Source organism: Pezoporus occidentalis, unplaced genomic scaffold (genome assembly GCF_034315485.1).
Source record: "Pezoporus occidentalis ecotype Australia unplaced genomic scaffold, CSIRO_AGI_Poc_V1 ctg28, whole genome shotgun sequence".
NCBI lineage: Eukaryota > Metazoa > Chordata > Aves > Psittaciformes > Psittacidae > Pezoporus > Pezoporus occidentalis.
In genome coordinates this window covers 3,666,790-3,673,072 of record NW_026914718.1, presented here as the reverse complement: position 1 = coordinate 3,673,072, position 6,283 = coordinate 3,666,790, and positions in this window count along the sequence as shown.

Sequence of the window (6,283 nt, the reverse complement as noted above, 5' to 3'; positions counted from 1 at the left end):
TGTGTTGATTTGTGGGTCTGAATATTCCCTTGCTTTTGCTTTGGGCTGCTGCATATAAAAAGCACCCCCAACTGCTTCCAGCCAGCTTTTACAGTATCTGGAGTTTATCGTATACCTCAAATCACTTGGGTAAGGGGATTAAAAAAATAACCCTCAAAATAAATTCAGATGCTCCCAGCACTCACAGTTGCAAAGTTTGAAAATAAGACCCATTTTGAGGAAAAGCTCAGAATTGAAGCAAATAAAGACAGCAGAAAAGTTGAGGACACTTTCATTTTTTAACAACTACCCTATGATTTTGCTTTATTTACCCCAAAGGCTCAAACCCTGGTGTTTATTTCTCTAATGTCTGCAGGCCTCAACGACTGATTACACAAGAGGCTTTTGAAGAAGCTAATCTGGAGTTTGAGTGGCGGGCCCCTGACACAGCACATGGACCCCTGGTGGCTGAAAGCCAGCGCTTGTAAGGGACTTGCTGACATCAGGATGTCCCCCCTGCAGAGAGCAGCTTGGACAAGCAGGATTCCTTTTGAGACCTCAAGCAATTCAGATGTGATCCCATCAAGCTACCATATGTCACAAGCAATACACCATTTAATTTTGTCTCTGTGCCACGAATTCACTCTGCCATTTTTAACTCCCTGTTAAATGCCCGCTCTTTCCCCTCAGCAATGATTCCCACCATTTGTTTAACCCCTGAGTCCCTCATTCTCCTGGCTAAAGAGACATTAAGAGTGTCAAATACAGATAAAGATAGAAAAAACTAGAACAGAAATATAGAATAGAATAGGATAGGATAGGATAGGATAGGATAGGATAGGATAGGATAGGATAGAAAGATAGAAAGATAGAAAGAAATGGAATCAAACCTTAACAACTGGGATGCTTTGGAAGGTCACAGAATCATAGAATTGAATCACAGAGCACTCTGGGTTGGAAGGGACCTTCAAAGCTCATCTAGTCCAACCTCCCTGCAATGAGCAGGGACATCTTCAGCTAGATCAGGTTGCTCAGAACCAAATCCAACCTGGCCTTGAATGTCTCCACGGGATGAAGCATCAGCTACCTTTTTGGGCAACCTGTGCCAGTGTTTTACCACACTAATTGTATGGAATTCCTTCCTCACATCCAGCCTGAATCTCCCTGTGGGTCAAAACACGGTATGGGAAATGCTTCAAATATTTGCTTTAAAACATGTAATTCCAAAGCAGTGCTAATTCTGTATTTCTGCTTTTGAAATGTTACTTTAAAGGAAAGAGCACTTGAGATGACTCCAGAATGAGCTCGGCTTTCCAGTGTATATTTGTCCCTTGGTTTACCACCGGGTCAGACAACAAATCACACCTCTGAGAACCACTCAGAGTCCCAAATGGGCTTTGCGGGTGGCCGCAGTGAACTTTCTGGTTGGTCTGCACTTCCCCCAGGGCTTAGGCCTTCCTCCAGAACAGTTTTCAGACTGCCTCTGTCCTTCTGCTTCTTTCTTGCAGTCTCCCTCACATTGTAAAAAGGCCGCTTGTTCTTCCCGGTCATTCTGTTTCAGCTCACTCTCAGTTATTTCCATTTCTCCACAGACTATTCTGCAGGCTGGCCCAGACCCTTCAGTGTTCTTCAGGAACTGCACCTCTTCTTCAGGACGCTTTTTTTTGGCTCTTTCCCACTGTACAAGGACTTCTTCCTGAAAGTCCCCTTGCTTTCCAACACACAGCTCCTGAGAGCTCTTCAGGGCTTTCTGAGCCCTCTCCTGTTGGATCCAGCTCGATGACACTGAATAGCATATCAACTGCTTTCTGGTTTTCACCTTTAGGAAATCAAAGGCCTCTCTTGTTTTTTTTCAAGTCTGCTTCATCACCTCCTCTGACAGCCCTAAACTGCGTCCCTTTTGTCAGCGTTTTCCAAATCATGCTCACCCTCATCTTCTAGAAACATTCCTGCTGCTGTACCTAACTCTGCATCTGTTCTGCTTGAAGCAGCTGGTAAGTAATCTTCTGTCCTATGTATGCATTTCCAGACAAAGTGATGATCCTCAGAATTTAGAAAAGATGGGTCTGATTTTGCCAGTATTGTCCTTGAAGACATGATGCTCAGATCCCAGAAGGCTGCGATCACACAGAATTTGTTGTCACTGAAAGCAGAGGAAGAAAGACAAGATGAAAACCAGCTTAACTGGGAGCTCCGACTGTTAAGGTAGTGCCAGGTATACATGACAAGCTTTCCTGTTCTCTTGCTGCTGGGCTTCATTAAGGGGTTAAGGCCAGCTGCAGGGTCCCAGTGACTCCAGAAACTAGAATAGAATTTGTCACTTCATATACTGTGTCATCTTGGAATCCTGAGATGGCTTTTTAAAGTCAGAGCACACAGGAAGGTGTCTCTGTAATCTTTCCTCTTCAGTTTACTGCACGTTTTATGCATCACGGGTATATATGTGTGCCTCTCTGTGTGTGTATGCCTGTTACAAAGAGCAGACACAGCACTGGAGAGTCTGTTTGTTTTGTTTTCACATTGAAACAAAAATGTCCTTTATGAGCCTCAACAACATGAAGGCAATAACAGCTGGAGAAGAATTTTGTGTTTAGATACGCTTTGGTCAAGGATTTTCCCTTGCAAATGAAAAACTAAACAGCTTCTCCTGACAATAAGACATGCCTATAGGGAATACGAAGAGCAAAGAAACTGTGCAGCACAGTTGCATGGGGTATCCTTTGTGAGGACATTTTCCAACCTTTTGTCAAACTAACTTTTTCTGTTGTTGATGTATTTGTTTCTCAGGAATACCTTCATAGCTCCACAGGTTGTTAGAGAGACGGTTTAGCTGCATCCAGAAGAGCCAAGAAATCTTCTTGATGCACAGAAAAATCTCAGGCTTATCAAAAACCTTCTCAAGCTGAGTCCTTGAACATCCTTCCTTAGCTTTCATGCTAGTTTGGGGCTGATGAGCCTTCTTTTCAGCTGGAGCCCCTGGCTGATGTTTGTTCTTATTTCAGATTTGTCCCTAAGTCATCCAACAGGTTCTAACAGGCTGGGCTGGCCCTGTTTGGTGCTAAAGGTAGGAAACTGCACTGCTCTCATATGGGTCACAAAGGTTTTTAATGCTTCTTTACAGATAAAAACTTTGTTCCCCCCCCCCTCCCTGTTCCTAAACCCCAGTTGTTCACTCCTATCAATTTCCACAGCTTTCTATCTTGTCCATGCTATGAACCCCCAGGTCTCAGTCATCCTTTATTTCCTTTCACCCTGTTTCTGATCTTCTTCATGTGCTTCTTGCCTTTTCTGAAACACCAAGTTCTGGAATCCTGTTTCTTGACCCATGTTTTTCTTCACACACCACTGGCTCGTATATTAAGTCCTTACATCTTACAGACTTGAAAACCAAACAGGGACTTGGGGCTATGTTGCTTTTGCTTATATCACACCTTGAAGCACCCGTTCTAATTCTGACAACAAGTCACCTTAGAATTACATTTGCACAATCTCTGCAATAGTGCTCTATGCGCGGATAGGAAAACCAAGCAAACCCAGAGCAAAAAAGAACAATCCAGATGTGCTTAAGAATTAACACCAATGCAACAGAAGTTTGTCCAAGCTGCCCCACCTGCAGAATCCGAGCAACACCCAGTTAACCTGCATAAACGAAACCTCTTCTGCGCAGCTGAGAGGCTGTCACTGTTTTGAGGGCAATACCGCCATCTAGTGAGGAAAGGGGCTCACTGCACCAGATACATTCACAGGTACAACACAGAATATACAGATCCTCTTTCGAAATGGTTGCATGAGAAGTGCACTACAGGAATTAAAATCCCTTCTCAGGAGGCCACTTTGTTTTTTTAAACGCAATTAACAGATTTTTCATCAACACTCCAATATTTATTTCTATGGGAAGGTTTTATTCCCTCTTCTGGACTTGCCTATTATAAAATATTCTATATATAGTGCCTATTATAAATATATATATTGCCTATTATACAATATACTATATTAAAACAATGAATGTAAAAATATTTCTTATGGAATATTTTTAAGGAACACTACATTCTTCACTGGTTTGCCTGTAAAAATCTATCTGACAACTGATTACAATGACAAATGCTCAGATAAAAACAAGTTTCAAAGCTGATTTTGTTTCTGTTTTGTTGACTCCAAGGAAGGTTGACAGACACTCTGTCTTCCTGTTAAATACATTTTGTTAATCCATGTGTTGTGATCATAGAATCATAGAACAGTTAGGGTTGGAAAGGACCTTAAGATCATCTAGTTCCAACCCCCCTGCTGTGGGCAGGGACACCTCACACTAAACCATGTCACCCAAGGCTCTGTCCAACCTGGCCTTGAACACTGCCAGGGATGGAGCATTCACAGCCTCCCTGGGCAACCCATTCCAGTGCCTCACCACCCTCACAGGAAAGAATTTCCTCCTTATATCCAATCTAAACTTCCCCTGTTTAAGTTTTAACCCGTTACCCCTTGTCCTGTCACTAGAGTCTCTAATGAAGAGTTCCTCTCCAGCATCCCTGTAAGCCCCCTTCAGATACTGGAAGGCTGCTATGAGGTCTCCACGCAGCCTTCTCTTCTCCAGGCTGAACAGCCCCAACTTCCTCAGCCTGTCTTCATATGGGAGGTGCTAAAGCCCCTGATCATCCTTGTGGCCTCCTCTGGACTTGTTCCAACAGTTCCATGTCCTTTTTGCGTTGAGGACACCTTCAACTAAATCAGGCTCCCCAGAACCACATCCAGCCTGGCCTTGAATGTCCCCATGAATGGCGCATTCACCACCTCTCTGTGCCACTGTTTTACCACCCTCATTGTAAATAATTCCTTCCTCACATATGATTATACACTGAGAAATCTAAGCAAATATGAAACACTTATTTACATATGCAGGCAAACATTCCTGGGCTAACACATCCAAAATCTTGGACAAGGCTGAAAGTCCCTAACTTCAACACAGACAAAAATGTCCAGGTAAAAGAAGAGAATACGTCTGCAAGAAGAAGGGGGGTAGAAATACCTTTATTATTCATAAAGACCTCGAATAAACCAGACGCTTCTCTTGTCACCCCTTTGCACTGCTGCGCCTCATAGCACAAGAAACATCACAGACAGCATAGCTAGCAAACGGAGGAGAGGAGCCAGCACCTTCCAAACACATAAGGCCAGTGTAATTACAGCACAAATGTGTTCCTTTGCTTTTTATACTGTTGAGACCCAGCCTGCTCCAAATGCTCAGCTAGGTGAGCATATACTTACATTAGGCTAACAATACTCATAATTGCAATAAGTGGCATACTTGCAGAGGAGGGATGCGAACATGAGATGTAAAGGTGTGCTGAGACTCTACATCTGACCTCAGCAGCAGAGAAACAGGGCATAAGGCTCACCTCTCTCCTCAGCTCTCAGGAGCCTGCAACCATCCCTCCTGGCAACATGGCCTGGATAATAGCAGTGATAAGGCAGGAATGTGAACATAAGCCCAGGGGGGAAATAAAATGCCTGTAAGTGGTTCTGGGAGAAAACGGGTAATGCTAAGAGCAAGTTAGCAGTGCCAAAACCTGACTGGGACAATCATCAGGCAGATTAAAGTGACCAGGGCACTTGTGAAAGACAGAAATCAGCTTGAAAAGGAGCATAGAGGACGTCTTACTCTTTGCAGCTGTGAGAAGTAGGACTGGAGCCATGGATGGGGGGGGGTGATACAGCCAGAAGCTGTTCATAATGCTATGAACACCCCACCTCCCATGCCCCACAACAGTGCAGGATGCTCAGAGTACTTCTGTAACCCACACCACCATGGAGGTGTATGTGACCATCAAGATGTGCTTATGCATATGTGTTTGGGATGAGCTGCGGGAAAGTGCTTAGAATCCATGGGTGTTTATAAACGTCTTTGTCTGGTGTTGGGGTTTACCTGTTGGATTGGTTACACTGATCCTGAAGCTTAGTTCACCGATTGCTGGTTACTTGTTCTTAAGAAACCTATATTATCCTTTGAGCCTGATTTAAACCATGTGAGCTGACCAGTTTTCTTCCTTAGATAGCAATACCCCATTCACCATGGTAAATCTGTGAAGCTCATTTGGGCACTTGGCTCTTCCCCTGCAGGAGATGATCCATCTTCTCAGATGTATGGATTGCTCTGGCTGTTAGGACACCTTCAGGTTCATCACTGCAGCATCTATATCCCATGATATTTAGCTCCATGCATGCAGTGGGTACCCAGCAATGCCTGAAATAAACTTCTGGTAAATACATGTATTTGTCACTCAAGAATTGCTCTTTTGCTTGACAAGCT